The sequence below is a fragment of the Podarcis cretensis genome (genome assembly GCF_951804945.1).
Source record: "Podarcis cretensis genome assembly, chromosome: 5".
In the NCBI taxonomy this organism is placed as follows: Eukaryota; Metazoa; Chordata; class Lepidosauria; order Squamata; family Lacertidae; genus Podarcis; species Podarcis cretensis.
In genome coordinates, this window is record NC_137174.1 from 72,715,386 (window position 1) to 72,731,202 (window position 15,817).

Sequence of the window (15,817 nt, forward strand, 5' to 3'; positions counted from 1 at the left end):
CCAGAAACGTATATAACCCGAGGTACTACTCTACTTTCTTACAATAAAAAAGTATAAGCAAGCGACAAAGCTAAAACAGAAGTACAAGTGGAAGGTGAAAATACTTAAGTGAAGTGGAGATATATTGGACAACAATCAGAATGGGGACTTCATAAATGTCCCATAAAGGGAACAAATTTATAGATAGATATGATTTGGCTATAAATTTTGCAAATAAGATCACTCAATGGAAAGAGTACAAATTGTTGCATTAAATTGCAAATGGAAGCAGTGGGGTTTTTTTATAAAAAGAAATGCTTAAAGGGTTTCAGGACTCCCTCCATTCCTCCATTCCTGCTTGCACAGTACCCCGAAACACACATTTTGTGGTGCTTGTGAGATTGCGGCCCTGAAAAAAGCACTTTGGGGATGCGAGGTCTTGGTCTGAAATCATGCAAGCTCACAGCACCCAAGATGGTTGCTGTGCTATCATGTGAAAAAACAGGGTGTCCCTTTTTCCTGGGAAACCTGTGGGGTATGCAGTCCATGCACTGGAAAATTCTGAATAAGCCCCAAGTGGCAGCTGGCCAAGCTATTCAAGGGGTGAAGTGCCACAACTAAGAAAGAGGAAGAACTCGGGGAGAGGCCATCTTTTATAGGTAACCCTTCCCTGAGGCCTAATAAAGGCCATATGAAAAAGTTCTCCCCTCTCTCCCTTTGGGAGGAAGTATTGAGAGGCTTCCTCCTTCATTGGGGTGGAACAAACATGCCCGCAGGCAAAAGGTTGGGAGCAATCAAGTCACAGTGCTGGAAGGCTGCAAATAGTTGCAGTTCTGTGAGTTACGCTGACTTTAATGGGACATTCGCTGCATATGTAAATATATGCAGTACGGAGACCTTACAATCTTATACGCTGCAGCACGAAAAGAAGCTTTGGGGTTGTCAGGGAACTGCCATCAGAGCTGGAGGCGGAGGGAAGGCTCCAGAGGGATGCCGGAGAGGGTCCCAGTAGGGAGAGAGGCAGCCCATCTGCTGGGGAAGGAAATCAGCGTAACACCAGTGGAGAAGGGGGGCAGAGAGGGGATTTGGAGAGGAGGCTCCAAGACTCTTCGCCAGAAACCAGCGGGGAGAGCACGGGTACTCCGCTGCCCACTCCCTCCCTGCGCAGAAGACTTCCGCGCAGGGAGAGTAGGAGGAGACTTGGCATCAAAGAACTTCTTTGCTGGAAGAGATTCAAAAAACACCCACTGATGGATTCTGCCAGTGACTGAGACAGCCACGAAGTGAAGGGCTGTCCAGACAGAAAGGGTTCAACCAGACAACCAAGCCAAGAGTGGCGGCAACTTACGCACAAGCAACCCCTAGAACCATTACAGGGGTGGAGTGATCATGTAGCAAATGCAAAATCGGAACAATTCCACCCATAAGCAAATGCAAATGAGCTCTCTTCTTGCATTACATTAGACAAAGTTAAAAGTACAAACCAGACTTATGATTCTCTCTTTTCCTTTCATTCTCCTGCAGTACTAACAAATTGCACTCTAAAAGTTTTGGGAAAAGTCTGTAGGCAAGAACATTTGCTTAGAATGTGCTTTTTAGACTCTAAGCACAATGTGTTCTTTACAAGGTCAAACTGACATGAACATAGCAGTCGGAGTGAGTTATAGAAAAACCTATTGTGCAGATTCCTTCCAGCAGCTTGCCAAATTTGACATTATGGAGCTCAGAAACAAAAATCCAATCCTTATTAGCTGTAATTAAAATATTTTATTTATGTCAGTTAGGTACATAATGCCCCTTGAAGATGTTATCTTAGGCTCAAGAGAGGTTGAGCTGTCTTTATGGTAAAAACATCTAAAATAGTTTTAAATTCACTCGTTCCCACTGAAAATCTGCTGTGTTCTATTTTGAAAACTCTGAAACTCCTTATAAAGCAAGAAGTAATTTTTTTCCCTTCCTCTTATTTTCAGCGTGAGTTATCTAATTCTATCATGCAGGCAGTCTGACCCACAACCAAGTCAACTTACAGTTCTTGGGTTTAATTCTCAAAGGTTTTACTGTTTTTGAGAACATGGCTGCTAATGTTCTTATGCTGAATACACAGGGCATGATCCACTCACTCTTGCATCCATATGTACATGTTGAGGGAGCAGATCCAAGTATGGACCTTCCGTTTTCGTCTTTTAGTCCCACAAATAGATAATGCACTGTGGCAGGAGCCTGAAATCTGATGGCCACTATGGAGAACATGGATCTGTGCTTTGCCCCCATTCAGTGCTCACAATGGTCCATTAAGAACTGGATCAGACCAAAGGCCCCACCTAGTCCAGCATCCTGTTCTCGCAGTGGCCAACCAGCTGTCCATGTGAAGCCCACAAGCAGAATGCAAGTTCAACAGTGCTCTTGTGAGCCCTAGCAATTGATCCTCAGAGGCTTACTGACCCCAACTTTAGAGGTTTGTCCTTTATGAAATGCCTTTTGAAGCCTTCAAGATGGTGGCCATCACTACAATGTGTGATAGCATATTCCATTGTTTAGCTAAGCCCTGTGTGAAACAGACCCTGAAGTGTGTCTCCTCAAGGAGATAGTTCCTTCTTGATTGGGCTCCACCTCTCCTTTGGATTCTCCCTTTAACCCAGGGGAAGGGAACCTGTGGCCTGCCAGATGTTGCTGGACAACAGCCCTCCATCCATGTCTCAGAAAAATTACCCCATCATCTTAAAGGGTCAGTTAAGCAATGGATTTTGCTGCCGCTGGTAGAGCTTTCGTGATGCAAATGAGCAAACAACATATGAAGCCACTTATCCCAGTGAGGTATGTCTTTATTTGGCAAGCTCTACATTTAGATATGACAGGCACTTAAGGCCTCAAGGGTGTTGCTATTGCTTTTGGACTTTTTTTTGCTATAAACTTGTTACCTGATCAATCTGTACCTTTGTAAACAACCACTACAGAAACAAAATAAGTTACCCTTTTTCTCTATAGTTGAAATGAAATCTTTATCTTTAAGAAACATAGACTGTTCCTATTATAACATGTTTTGATTTTTTAAAAAAAAACAAGTGCAAAAGAAATATTGACAACATTTTTCACTATGTAATTTTGTCATTAGACTATTTTAATTTATCATATGAAACAAAAAAACAGAAATCTTTTCTGTTTGTTTGTTTGTTTTCAATCATTTTTTCCAGTTTTTTTTTTGTTTGTTTTAGAAAAAGATTACTGCTATATGGATTAAGATTTTTTAAAAGGCAACCTCTTGGGTGAACACTTGATAGATTTAAACCACTTATAAGCAAAATCTTAAGTGAAGTTGAATCGCCTTGTGGCAGAGACTTCACTTCATATGAGTTCCCCCTTGTTTTGTTTTTACATTGGCTTGAATGGAGCAAACGTCTAAAGAATACTGTGGGGAAATGCTTAGGAGGATAGATATAAATCATGCCTGCATGCACACTTTAGAGTTCAAATGAATACGCTCACTCTAAAGTTGTGGAAATTGAGCTGACGGCAGAATTTTCAAGAAAGAAAACATGTGCTAAAGAAACTTGGGAATCGGATTTCTGCTTGAAGCCCTTGAAGCAACCAAGCCCTCTGGTACCTACTCACTCGATGTGTCTTTTCCCCAAGGAAATTAACTGTCTCTGACTTGCACAGAGCACACCATCTGACAATGAATACCTTATGAGCAAAATACTTAAGGGTTCACTTGCGATTGCCTTGAGAACAAAGCAATGCAGGTGATTCTAGAAGGAGCTGGAACTGTTTTCTTGGGCTACCAAATGCCTGGAACAGAAACAGATTGGGGCATTTTTTTAATAAAAAAAGAGGAATTTGATCATATAAAAGAGTGACAATTCAAAAGGACATTCATGGTACAGTGGTACCTCGGGTTACAGACGCTTCAGGTTACACACGCTTCAGGTTACAGACTCCGCTAACCCAGAAATTGTACCTCGGGTTAAGAACTTTACTTCAGGACGAGAACAGAAATCGTGTGACGGCGGCATGGCGGCAGTGGGAGGCCCCATTAGCTAAAGTGGTACCTCAGGTTAAGAACAGTTTCAGGTTAAGAACAGACCTCCAGAACAAATTAGGTTCTTAACCCAAGGTACCACTGTAATTCATTTCATAAATCCATACTGGAAATTGTGACCACAAGGACTCCTTCTAAACTAAAGTCAGTCTTCAGTTTAGCTAGATTTCAACTATTCGTAAAATTGCAATGCTTAAGTATCCACAACAGCTTTGCAAGAGAGGAGGATGGGGAGAAATCCAGAACAACTTAGCTACACCTCTGCGACTGCTCATTAGCCACAACCCTGGGACCTCCTAGAAGTCCCACCAGATCTTAGCGGGCACCAGCCACCACTGCTGATGACTTAATGTAATCCGTCTCCCTATGATCAACTTACATGAACTAAATTCCCCATTGAGATCTATTTCTACACATTCCCTGTGGTCTTATCAGCACCGGCTTTAGGGAAGTGTGGGCGGTTCCCTGCAGAGGGCGCCAAGCCAAGGGGGCACAAAATTATGCGCTTGAGAATATGTGCAAAACAGAAGGGAGGGAGGGTGCTTTAACAAATTCTGTTCCAAAAGGTATTATTGTGAAAATAAGAAATATTTGGGGTGGAGTATACCAAATTTAGTCCTCACTCAGGGTGCCATATTACCCAAGTCCATCCCTGGTTTTATGAGTGTGATGAGCTGTGTCTTGAAGAGAGATTTGCCATAATCATGCTCAGCCAGATGTTCTGAGATGTGATCTCTGCATAATAGGTCTAGCCCTGGATGCTTGTACATACTTCAGTCAGCCAATTTATAGATATAGATATGTGCCATCTCCAAGCAACTGTATTGTGCAGTTTTTAATTCTTGCTGGCGTTCATGTTTTAGTGCTGTTTGATCTTTTTACGATCAGACTATAAAAGTAAAGGGACCCCTGACCATTAGCTCCAGTCGTGGCTGACTCTGGGGTTGTGGCACTCATCTCGCTTTATTGGTACAGCTTCCAGGTCATGTGGCCAGCATGACTAAGCCGCTTCTGGCGAACCAGAGCAGCGCACAGAAACACTGTTTACCTTCCTGCCAGAGCGGTACCTATTTATCTACTTGCACTTTGACGTGCTTTCGAACTGCTAGGTTGGGAGGAGCAGGGACCGAGCAACAGAAGCTCACCCCGTCACGGGAATTCGAACCGCTGACCTTCTGATTGGCAAGTCCTAGGCTCTGTGGTTTAACCCACAGCACCACCCGCGTCCCCTACAATCAGACTATACTTGCAGTCTATTTCTGTACACACTGCCCAGACTTGAGCCCCAGAGAGGTCACTTCAGTGCTGCTAACACAGCAAAAACAACGTGGGAGGCAGCAGTTAGGAGTTACCAGTCTCCACAGCCACAGTGGGCGCTGTGGTTCTCTAGCAATTTGACTTCAGCCCCAGAGGCACACTCCGTTGTCTTTCGAGACAGATGGGTGCCAACATTTCTGTACACGGCTTGGGTACTCTCTAAATGTAAAGTGGTGTCTGAGTCTTTAAATGAATAAACTTCCCAACCCAGATAACATTCAGAGAGGCACATCTGAACTCTTCTTAAACCTTCATATATTTATGGCCTCCAAGAATGTGGTCAAGAGGGGGAGACAGCTAGAGAGCAGAAATTTAATTTAATTAATATGGCCATTAATACTTTGACTTGCAGATCTTTGAGTTTATTACCAAGTTCATTTTTTATTAAAATAAAAAGCAAGACAAAGCACATACCATTGTTGGTTCTGGTGATGACAGAAGGAGACCTTGTGGCTGATGATTTTCTTCAGCTGCAGATGTTTGCATTTTCATTTGATGGGGTTTTTTTCCTTGGTTGAAGAGATAAATCCCAGTGCTACTCATGCCAGAGAGTCACACTATGCTTAATTGTATTGCCAAAAGGTCTTTAAAATATACAACTACAACCGTTGTTTTGTGGTTATGACATTCTTGACAAACGTTTCCGTAAAGCCCAAATCCAAGATCGTATTCTGAAGTCACAGAAGGTTGGTTGAAGAGCAATAGTAAGAAATATAATGTTAAGAAATGTGATGTTTCCATTGTAGTTTTAATTATGGAGGTGATGATAAGGACAGATTGAGTGAATGGATTGCTACCAAGGCACCTGAGGCAGGTTACAATTTTAAAACACCCAAACTTCCTTGATGCCTCCCCGAGTACACATCCCCCTGTGATCAATTATTATTCATTCATAAAATGTTTTCACTTTACCTTTTTGGGTTGCAATCATGCTGCATAATCCTATACCTATCGAATCTCAACTTTATCATTCCTTTTAGTTCAAGATTACAAAGTTTGGTATCTACTTTTAATGTTTAATAGGTTATTGTATTTTAGTGTTTTGTTGGAAGCCACCCAGAGTGGCTGGGGAAACCCAGCCAGATGGGTGGGATATAAATAAATTATTATTATTATTATTATTATTATTATTATTATTATTATTATTATTATTACTGCAGCTGGCGAGAAATCCTTTACAATATCTAGACATTTTTTCATTACCTATTTTACTTCAAGCATCATGAAAATATGTTTAAAATCAGAGATCTACACTTTTTGGCCACATTTTGGTCTTGGTAACCATATCAACTGTGTAGCTATCAGGACCCTACGCAACCCCTTCCTCCCATGCCCCTTTCTCAGCTTGTTTCATAATTAGCATAATTTTCGTTATCTTCCTTTGAAAAAGGTTATAGCTCAGTGGCAGAGCCTATGCTTGGAATGCAGAAGGTCCCAAATTCAACCCCTGACATTTCCAGGTACGACAGTGTGACTGGGAGATACTGTACATTTCTACTTTTTAATGCAGTTTTTTGGTCTGGCTGACTGGTGCTTATCATTTGGCCAACTGAGGCTGCACCTCAGGCAGTTGATTTTCAGTGACATGGAAAAGGCAACAAATTGTTAGTTATTTACTCCCAGTCAGACTGCCTCAAGAGCAAAAATATTTTGACTGCCCTAAGGTAATGCACACCTTGACTGAGGTATGGAAGAAACTTTGGCTGCTCCACCTCAAGCAAAAATATGTCTTGAGCCAGCCCTGATCTTGGCCATTGGACATTTGATGTCAACCACAGGATATGGACCTGCTTGTGAGCTTCCAGAAGCGTTTGGCTAAAGACGTAAATGCTGGTCTGTTTGTGCTATTGGCAAGGCAACAGCATGTTGTCAACAGAACAACATCTGACTCTGGTGTCTTTTCAACAGTCCCTCCAAGATATTGTGGCATTGTACGTGTTTGATCAATGTGGTCCTTATTTGTTGTCCTGATGAATCATACTCTCAGGCTGCCAAAGTGTTCTGAAGGTATTGGAATATGGGTATTAGCTCATCATAATAAATGATGAGGCAAGCCTTAAGAAAAGGTTAGAAACCTATGTGAAACGCAAGAGCCGTATCATCAAACCTGTTTCAAATGAATGATCCACGTTGTGCTAATATTGTCGAGAGCTGGAAATAACAATGATATTAAGCCATGTTAGTGGAGCCAGATATGTCTTCATAGCACGTTGCCAAACATCCCCCTCCCCCCCCCCCCGGAAGAAAATGTGCCCTGAAAGTATAAGGATGCTAAATTCTAGTCCTCAATATTCAAATGGCAAAATGAAATGAGCTGTTCATAATCTAGTATTTTTAATATTTGGACAGCCTTTAAGTTTAGGATACCTGTTTTGTCTCCTCGGGGCTAGACCAGGCCAACTGTTCAGCTGTAGCCAACTCTGCAATATTAGGCAAGTAAATATATTGATTGACTTTCTATCCCTGTCCCTCTGTGGTGGTAACTCCGGCTGTTTCCATCTCCGTTTTACCTGCCAGCATGATCACAGATGGTCCTAAAGCGAAAGGGATGTTATTGCCCAGTTTTAGATGCTTGGAATGTGACCAACGGCAGCAAAGAGCCAATTTCAAAGCTTGTTTTCACAATCAGAGAGCTGGTTTCTTTACTGTGCTGCCGGTTGTTAGCACATTGCTGTTTCTATGTTGGTGATAATGCAGCACAGCAATGAACTAGCTCCATCCATGTGTAAGCACAATGTATTCCCAACAGTCCAGGTGTATTTTTAAAGAGTCTAACGTAGCAAGTGGCTAATATGTCTACTCAACAGAAAGACACATTGATTTCAGTGGGGCCTATTTCCAGGTAAACAGACTTATAAGGCTGTAAACTAGCACCCCACTTACCTGGCAGTAAGTCTTGCTGAATTCAGTAGGATTTACTTCCGAGTAGAACATGGTTTGGTTTGCCCTGCCTGTATTGCAGCTGAAGTTTAGTGTGGTGTTGATTGACTGCAAGAAATTCTGCCAGGAATCATGACATGAGAGCAGCCAGATCAACTAACTTCCAAATCCTTGCATTTCATATTATTATGAGCACACATTTATAGGATTTCTTACCCGCCCTCCAGCACGAGGTCCCAGGATGGGTTGCAACACTAGATGACACACATAAAAACTGCTGAAACCATTACAATTATAAAACATGCAAAACCATTCCACATGTGTCAGGGAACTGCCATCGGAGAGTCAGGTGGTGGAAGGGCTCAAGGAGGCTAGGAGACCCTCAGATGCTGAGGAAGGAACCAGCAGGGGCAGAGAGAGAGTCCCCGCAGAAACTCAGTCAGAGGGATGGCTCCAAGATACTTCCAGTGAGAACAGCGGAGAGGTTTCAGGACCTCCGCTGGGGACGCCTACTCCGTGCAGGAAACTTTCACGCAGAGAATCCAGAAGGAGAGTTTCCGTTAAGGAACTCTTATGTTGGTGTAAATTCCGGAAGCGCCCACTGACGGATTCTGCCAGCGATTGAGGTAGCCATGCATCCATGGCTCCGCAGATTGGGAGAGTTTAGAAACTGATTGCATGAGTTGAGAACTCAACCATTTACGCACAAGCAGCCCCTTAACCCATTACAACATGGAACAGAACAGTATATATTCAGCCAAAGAGGTGGGTTTTTTGGAAAAAAAAAAATGCCTTACCTGTCAAGGTAAAGAGATGCCGCTTCAGTGTATGGCAAAACCTGTACAATGTCGATGCTTGACACATTTCTGTGGGCAGGAAGTACCTCAGTTTAGGGGCTGCTGTTGTGAATAGTTGTGTGTGTGTGTTAATCTGAAGTTACTATATGGTTTATTAATGTCGATCATTGCATATGTAAAAGGTTGGCATGACCTTAATATGGCAAGAGATACCCCATTATGAACTGTGGTGACCTTGGTACAATTCTGATTCCAGCATCATCTCCTGGAAGGCATTCAGGAAATGTTCTAATTCCTCACACCTTGTAAATGAAGTTGCCAAGTAAAGTCTGCTCAGCACCTGATAAGATAATGATGACATAATTTAAGGCAGAGAGCAAGCAAAGGATGACCAGTTTAGACTGTCACCCACTAGGATGATATTCTTTCAAACACCTAATTTGCAAGATGGGTGAAAACTCAAATGTTATGCAGAAATTAACAGTTTGGGAAATGTCAGAGAAACAGAATAAACTTAATGCAGCGGCCCCACTGTTAACGGTGAAGCCCAGCCCTGAGAAACTGATGGACAACTTATTTTTCTTCGGGAGAAAAGTAACTGGAATGGCCCCCTCCATTTGTCTGCCGACAAATATGGCGGTGAATTACACACCGTTCCATTTCAGATGGTCTGGCCTGTCTTATCCTCCAACGGCAGGTGACATGCAACTAGTTGTACATAGGCACTATGCCGGAAATGGGAGGCGTCCACAACTGAATGATTTTGCTGCCTGTTTTGACCTACAAGAACAGTTCTCAAGCACCTGACAGCCCGAAATGCACAGTTGGTGGGCTGCATTTGGTTTGCTGGTTCCAACCCAAGCAGGTGTGTTTCACATGAAATGAGCAGGGGAAATAAACCATTCTGCCTTTCACTTTTGACCACCACCAAAGACCCATATAAAAATGAAAACAGTATGTCGCTGATTCCCCACTAGAAGGAAATGGTGAACTTTCTATGTATTGAGAATTGGCTGTGATCCAGAGGACTATGAGCAGTACAGGGGGAAGAAATGCTACCCAGCACTTTCCATGCACAGATGTGTAAGCAATTGCTAGATATGAGCACAGTTAGCTGTGTAAAACAGGCGATTTGGGATGCAGAACTGAATGCTTTCTCTGGTTGAGGGTCTTTCTCATTCTCTGAAGCTGTTTGTCCATTGGAAACCACCGTTCGTTCTCTAACGCAGGAAGCTGCCTTATAACGAGTCAGACAACTCAGTGTAAATCACTCAGATATTCCTCAGTATTGTCTGTACTGATTAGCAGCAGCTGTCCAGGGTTTCAGACAGGATACATTCTTTCTCAGTTCTGCCTGGATTGAATCTGGGACCTCCTGTGCTTACCACGAAGCTGCATCCCTTCTTCTCAGTCAGAGAAACAACCATGGCTGAGAACGAGTATAACTGCCTTCACATAAAAAAAAGAGTGTGTGTTTTGTTTTGTTTTACCTGAGCTTCATGAAACAGAAAAAAATAGCTGCTCTGCATGGTGTAGGATATTGTTCCTGCATGTGGAAGAGGAGCACTGAATCCTGGCCATTGTTCAGCTGTGGTATATCTATGCCAATGAGCAGCTTGCAAAATGGTTTTGAGTTCCACATTAAAAGATTTTAAAAGATTAAAATTTTTGTCACAGTTATGAATGTGTTTACTATGTAGTTCCCATTATAAGAATTTTCCTTGCTGTTTGGTGAGATGCATATTAGACAGAACTCCTCTTTCTTTCTTTCTTTCTTTCTTTCTTTCTTTCTTTCTTTTTTGCTTCCTCAAAGAACTTTGGACATTTCCCCCAAACAGAAACTTCCACATTTGTTTCATAATGTCACTTCAAGCAAAATTGGTGAAAGCTTATGGGTGTGCAGAAGTCCCTTAGAAATTTCACCAGTATAATAATAACCTGCTTCCTTCTCTCATAGCCTCTTTGTTGTGACAAAGTTAGCACAAGAAATCTGCCTTATGCGGAGCAAGATTACTGGTCCATCTAGCTCAGTATGTCCCACACTGACTGGTAGAGGCTCTCCAGGGCTTCAGGCAGGAGTTTCTTTCTCCCAAGCCTGCCTGCAGAGTCTGGTGATGGATCCTGAAACTTCCTGCATGAAAAGCAGATGCTCTGTTAACAAGCTTTGGCTCTTGCCGTCATTTTCATTGCTTGTAGTATTCTATCAAGACACCTCTCACCTTGAAATTGTTTAGGGCCAGATTACATGTTATATTAAGCACATTTTTTAAACAAAAACCAAACAGGATTGAAACTGTGGGCCGTCCTGGTGGGCCTAACTTGCCCCATGGACTGAAGGTTTTCCCAGCCCAGAGATTCTTCTCCTCCATTCTAAACTGAAAGCAGCCTAAAACCTGCTTGCAATTCACATGAAAGGTAGAAGTATAAAGAAAATGCAAAGTATTGAGAAGCTTTATGCATTTAACACATGTCCTTGGTACCCACATGTGCTAAAAATATTTTCGGGGGATTTATTTAAGACAAATTCTTCATTGCGGTCAGATTGGGTATTTAGGAGGACATTCCACTAAAACTAATGGGATTTGCTCCAACATTAATGCATTTGTGATTACTGTGACCTTATTTTTTATAATAATAATAATAATAAATCTGCTTTGGCCTCTAGATGGCTCACCTGGAATTTCTATTGCAAGAAACGCCTCAAAAAAGAAGAAAACTTCCCTGAAACATAGTATCAAAATATCACAATGGTCTACACTTTCTTAGTTTCTCACTTGGGCTACACTTTCAACAGCTATAGAACCAATCATGTGAACTGGATCTGTATGTGAACATGTTGCTGAATTTTTCTGCTTTTTGTTGAACCAATGATAAAATGTGCATCAATGCCAAAGCAGATTGAGCAGTAATGTCATTTTCTATTAGTAATTATTGTGAGTCACATCCCAAAATATCCTACGGAGGCAGGCTTTAATGAACAATTTCCAGGTGCTGTCTTTGTTGTGGGGTAGGTGATATATTTGATGATTAGTTTCCAGTCATCTGCCAATAGATTTTTCACCTTTTAAATAATAGATGGAACTTTTGGCTGGAGCATAGGATGAACTACTGTTTAACTAATAATCCCGTTTTTAAAAAGCTGGGTTTTATCCCATGATGAATTAAATACATATGTTCACATGCACACAAAAGGCCACTTGGGAAATAGCTATGCAAATCCCATTCCTTCCTACTAAACAAAATGTCTTTCTGCAGATTTGTGAAGGCCAGGGGAAGACATCAAGCTGTTATTGCTTTCTGATCGTTTTCATCATTCATAGTATCATAGTATCATCATTCATCGTATCAGGGATTTATGAAATATGGCAAAATCCATCAGGCATCAATGAAATGGGAACTGCAAAAGGCCAAACAGATTCTAAAAACGTAATTTGAAAGGGTGTCAGCAAGATTCTGTAATTTGAAACCTAGCTGGTTTTGGAGAATGTCACATTTCAACGTCACAAGCTTTGTTGTTTAAAGAGTAACTGGGGAATTTGGGTGGCTTGAGGGAGCTGGGAATGTTTAGCCTGGAAAAGAGGAGCTATGATAGGCAACTTCAAGTTTCTGAGGTCCAGCGCAAAAGGCCTTCTGGCGGTTCCCTCACTGCAAGAAGCCAAGTTACAGGGAACCAGGCAGAGGGCCTTCTTGGTAGTGGCGCCCGCCCTGTGGAACATCCTCCATCCAGATGTCAAAGAGAACTACCAGACTTTTAGAAGACATCTGAAGGCAGCCCTGCTTAGGGAAGCTTTTAATGTTTGATGCATTACTGTATTTTAATATTTTGTTGGAAGCCGCCCAAAGTGGCTGGGGAAGCCCAGCCAGATGGATGGGGTATAAATAATAAATTATTATTATTAAAGGGCTAGCACATGGAGGATTGAGCAAGCTTGTTTGCTCCTGCTCCAGATGGCTTCAAGTTACAAGAAAGGAGACTCCGACTAAACATCAGGAAGAACCTTCTGACAGTAAGAGTTGTTCGACAGTGGAACAGACTCCCACAAGAGGTTGTGGGTTCTCCTTCCTTGGAAGTTTTTAAGCAGAGGTTGGATGGCCTTCTGTCATGTATGATCTAGTTTAGATTCCTGCATTGCATGGGGTTGGAATAAATGACCATTGGTGTCCTTTCCAACTCTACAATTATATGAATCTATGATTCTAAGCAAGCCATTCTATACACACACTATGCTAAGATCATAGATATGCTACTGCCATGCCAGAGAAATAATGGAATTGTAGGATTCAAAGGGAGCAGCTACCATATTCAAGTATATAGCCTGCCCAGTGAGGCTGGGGGAAAAACATACAACTAGAAATTACAAAAATGGCAGGAAATGAGAGAGACACCTCCCTCCCCCGATATCACTGCTACCAGAAAGGCAGAGAAGTAGTGGTTCAGGGTTGTGGGAGTGGGCAGTAGACCTATTACTATTTCTTCAACAGAGTCTCTATCTCCAGCATCCCGTTGGCATGAAAGGGGAGATTTCATCCACTGAGAATAAGCCTCCTCACCCTTTGTGCTGATTAGAGCCAATCAGAGGGGAAAGTGGTGAGTCAGGCACTGGGAATCGGCTCCTAGGGTCACTCTGGAGAAGATGCATGGGACGAACCCAAAGCAGCAGTTATTCTGTATGCTCCAAAGCTAAGCATTTAGGGACGCTGAAAATGCAAAGTGCTTCCACTTCAGGAGACTGGTGTGCAAGTTCTGTTACATACTGTGGAACATTAAGGAAAGCACAACTGAAGTCACTCTGAAAGAAGATATGCAGCACTCCAAATAATTTGCTCATGTATGTGCACAGAAAATAGCAGATCTAGCTGGAAAAGAAACACATGGAGATCTGCGCTGATCATTGCAACGCACCCCTAAGCAGTGCTTTTCTTCTAGAAAAAAAAGGTGCCAGTATTGTGTACCCTTGAGTATCCCCAGAAAAAAGCACTGTCCCCAAGTATTATTATTGTTCAGTTATAGTATTATTCCACAATCTTAGAAGAGAGCATGGCTGTAAGGGTGCATGGCTGTGACTATCATGAAAGAGACCTTGCACATCTGAATTTTGCCACTACACTACTGTAAATGGTACCACTCCTGTTGTTCCCGTGCTTACATCCCACTGCTGGCTGTTTTGTGGCTTTTCCCAAATCCTAAAGGCCAACAGCCACTGTAACTCCAGCAGAGAACTGCACATAAAGAACTTAATGCTTTGACTTGCTTTGCTTTGCTTGCTTGCTTGCTTCAGACACCAAATTGCTGACCTTTGATTGATGCTGGGTGAGGGATTTTTTTCTGACCAGCTCATCAGAGACATTACAAGTGATGTATGGAACTATGTTTATATTTGGCACCAAAGACTAAAAATATACCTTTAAATAGGGTATGTTGTAATTGTACATTGAAGCACTTCTAAGGAGTTTTCAGTGATATCAGGCACTCCCAGCTTGAAGCAGCCCTGCATTTTAATCAAATATAACTCTGAGGCCACTGCCACAGAATTGCAACCAAAATGTTTGGGTACTGTTATGTATCTAAGGAAACCAATCTGAACTTCTATAATTATCTTATTAACTTGTTTGTAACAATAGGTCCTCCATCAAGAGTTTTGTACAAATGCTGAACAGCATTTATTTATTTACTTGCCTCTTTAAGAAAAGAAAAAGAATAAATCACTATCCCCAAAAAAGGACTGTGAAATGGAAGAAAAGAATGTAATTCTGCCTAATGTTCAATGTGGAAAACATCTTGGTGGTTTTTTAAAGTAAAAAAAAAATGGCAATGGTTTCCCTGGATTCCCTTTTATGAAAGAAAGCAGCCCAGTGCTAGCCTCATACTATTTCGCTAGTGTAAACAATTTTAATTCAAATGGTCCAGCTGTACAAATGCAGCACCTTGAGAAGGATGTTGATAATCTTTAAAGATGTGATATGAACCTAAGTCACAGAAACGTTTCATCTTGACCACGTCCTAAGTTCAAGTTGCCATGTGGAAACACACAGTGTTTAAACTACTAGGCTGTCCAAAGTGTGTTATTTTGAATAAATGTGCTTTGGGAAATTCAGATTTGGGGGATAGGAACTGTGAGCCAATGAAAGGGAAAACAAGAGTCAGAGGAGTACAGGTTAGGCCAGAAGAGGGGGAAATAATGAAATAAGTGCTAATCATAGAATTGTACCAGTTACAGATAGGTAGCCGTGTTGGTCTGCCATAGTCAAAACAAAATAAAATAAAATAAATAAAAAAAAATTCCTTCCAGGGATTTTTTTTATTTTGTTTTGACTATGGCAGACCAACACGGCTACCTATCTGAAACTGGAACTATGGAAGGCACCACATTGAGCCGCATGAAATGGAAGTCCATCAACCTCACCAAGAAACTTGCATAGAATTGTAGACGTAGAAGGGACCTTGAGGTTACAACTAGTCCAAGCACCTGCAATGTAGGAAACTCAACTAAAGCATCTAGGGCAGATGGCCATCCAATCTCTGCTTAAAAACCTCCATGGAAGAAGAGTCCAAGGGTGTACAGATGTTGTTTGGTCTCCATCATCCCCAGCCGGCATGTCCAGTGTTCAGGAATAATGGGAGTTGTGGTCCAGCAATATATGGAAGACCACAAGCTTCCCACCCATCAACTCAATATGTGTTTATAAACCCCAAAGCACCTCCACCTGTGTGCTATTGACTACAATGCAAGTATATGAAAGTGTATGGAACTGCTTTGTACTTATAAAGACTGTTGGCATAGCAGCCCAGTACAATATTGTATTTAAC

General features: G+C 41.9%; 1 long non-coding RNA gene across 1 annotated transcript in view; it reads left to right on the forward strand.

Moving 5' to 3' along the window:
* Positions 1 to 2,300: 2,300 nt before the first annotated feature.
* The window catches only part of LOC307216094, a 387,485-nt gene continuing 373,968 nt past the window's right edge, over positions 2,301 to 15,817 (forward strand). The window contains exon 1 of the long non-coding RNA XR_013838908.1: positions 2,301 to 2,344. This is a non-coding gene — a long non-coding RNA (uncharacterized lncRNA). The remainder of the gene's footprint in view (positions 2,345 to 15,817) is intronic.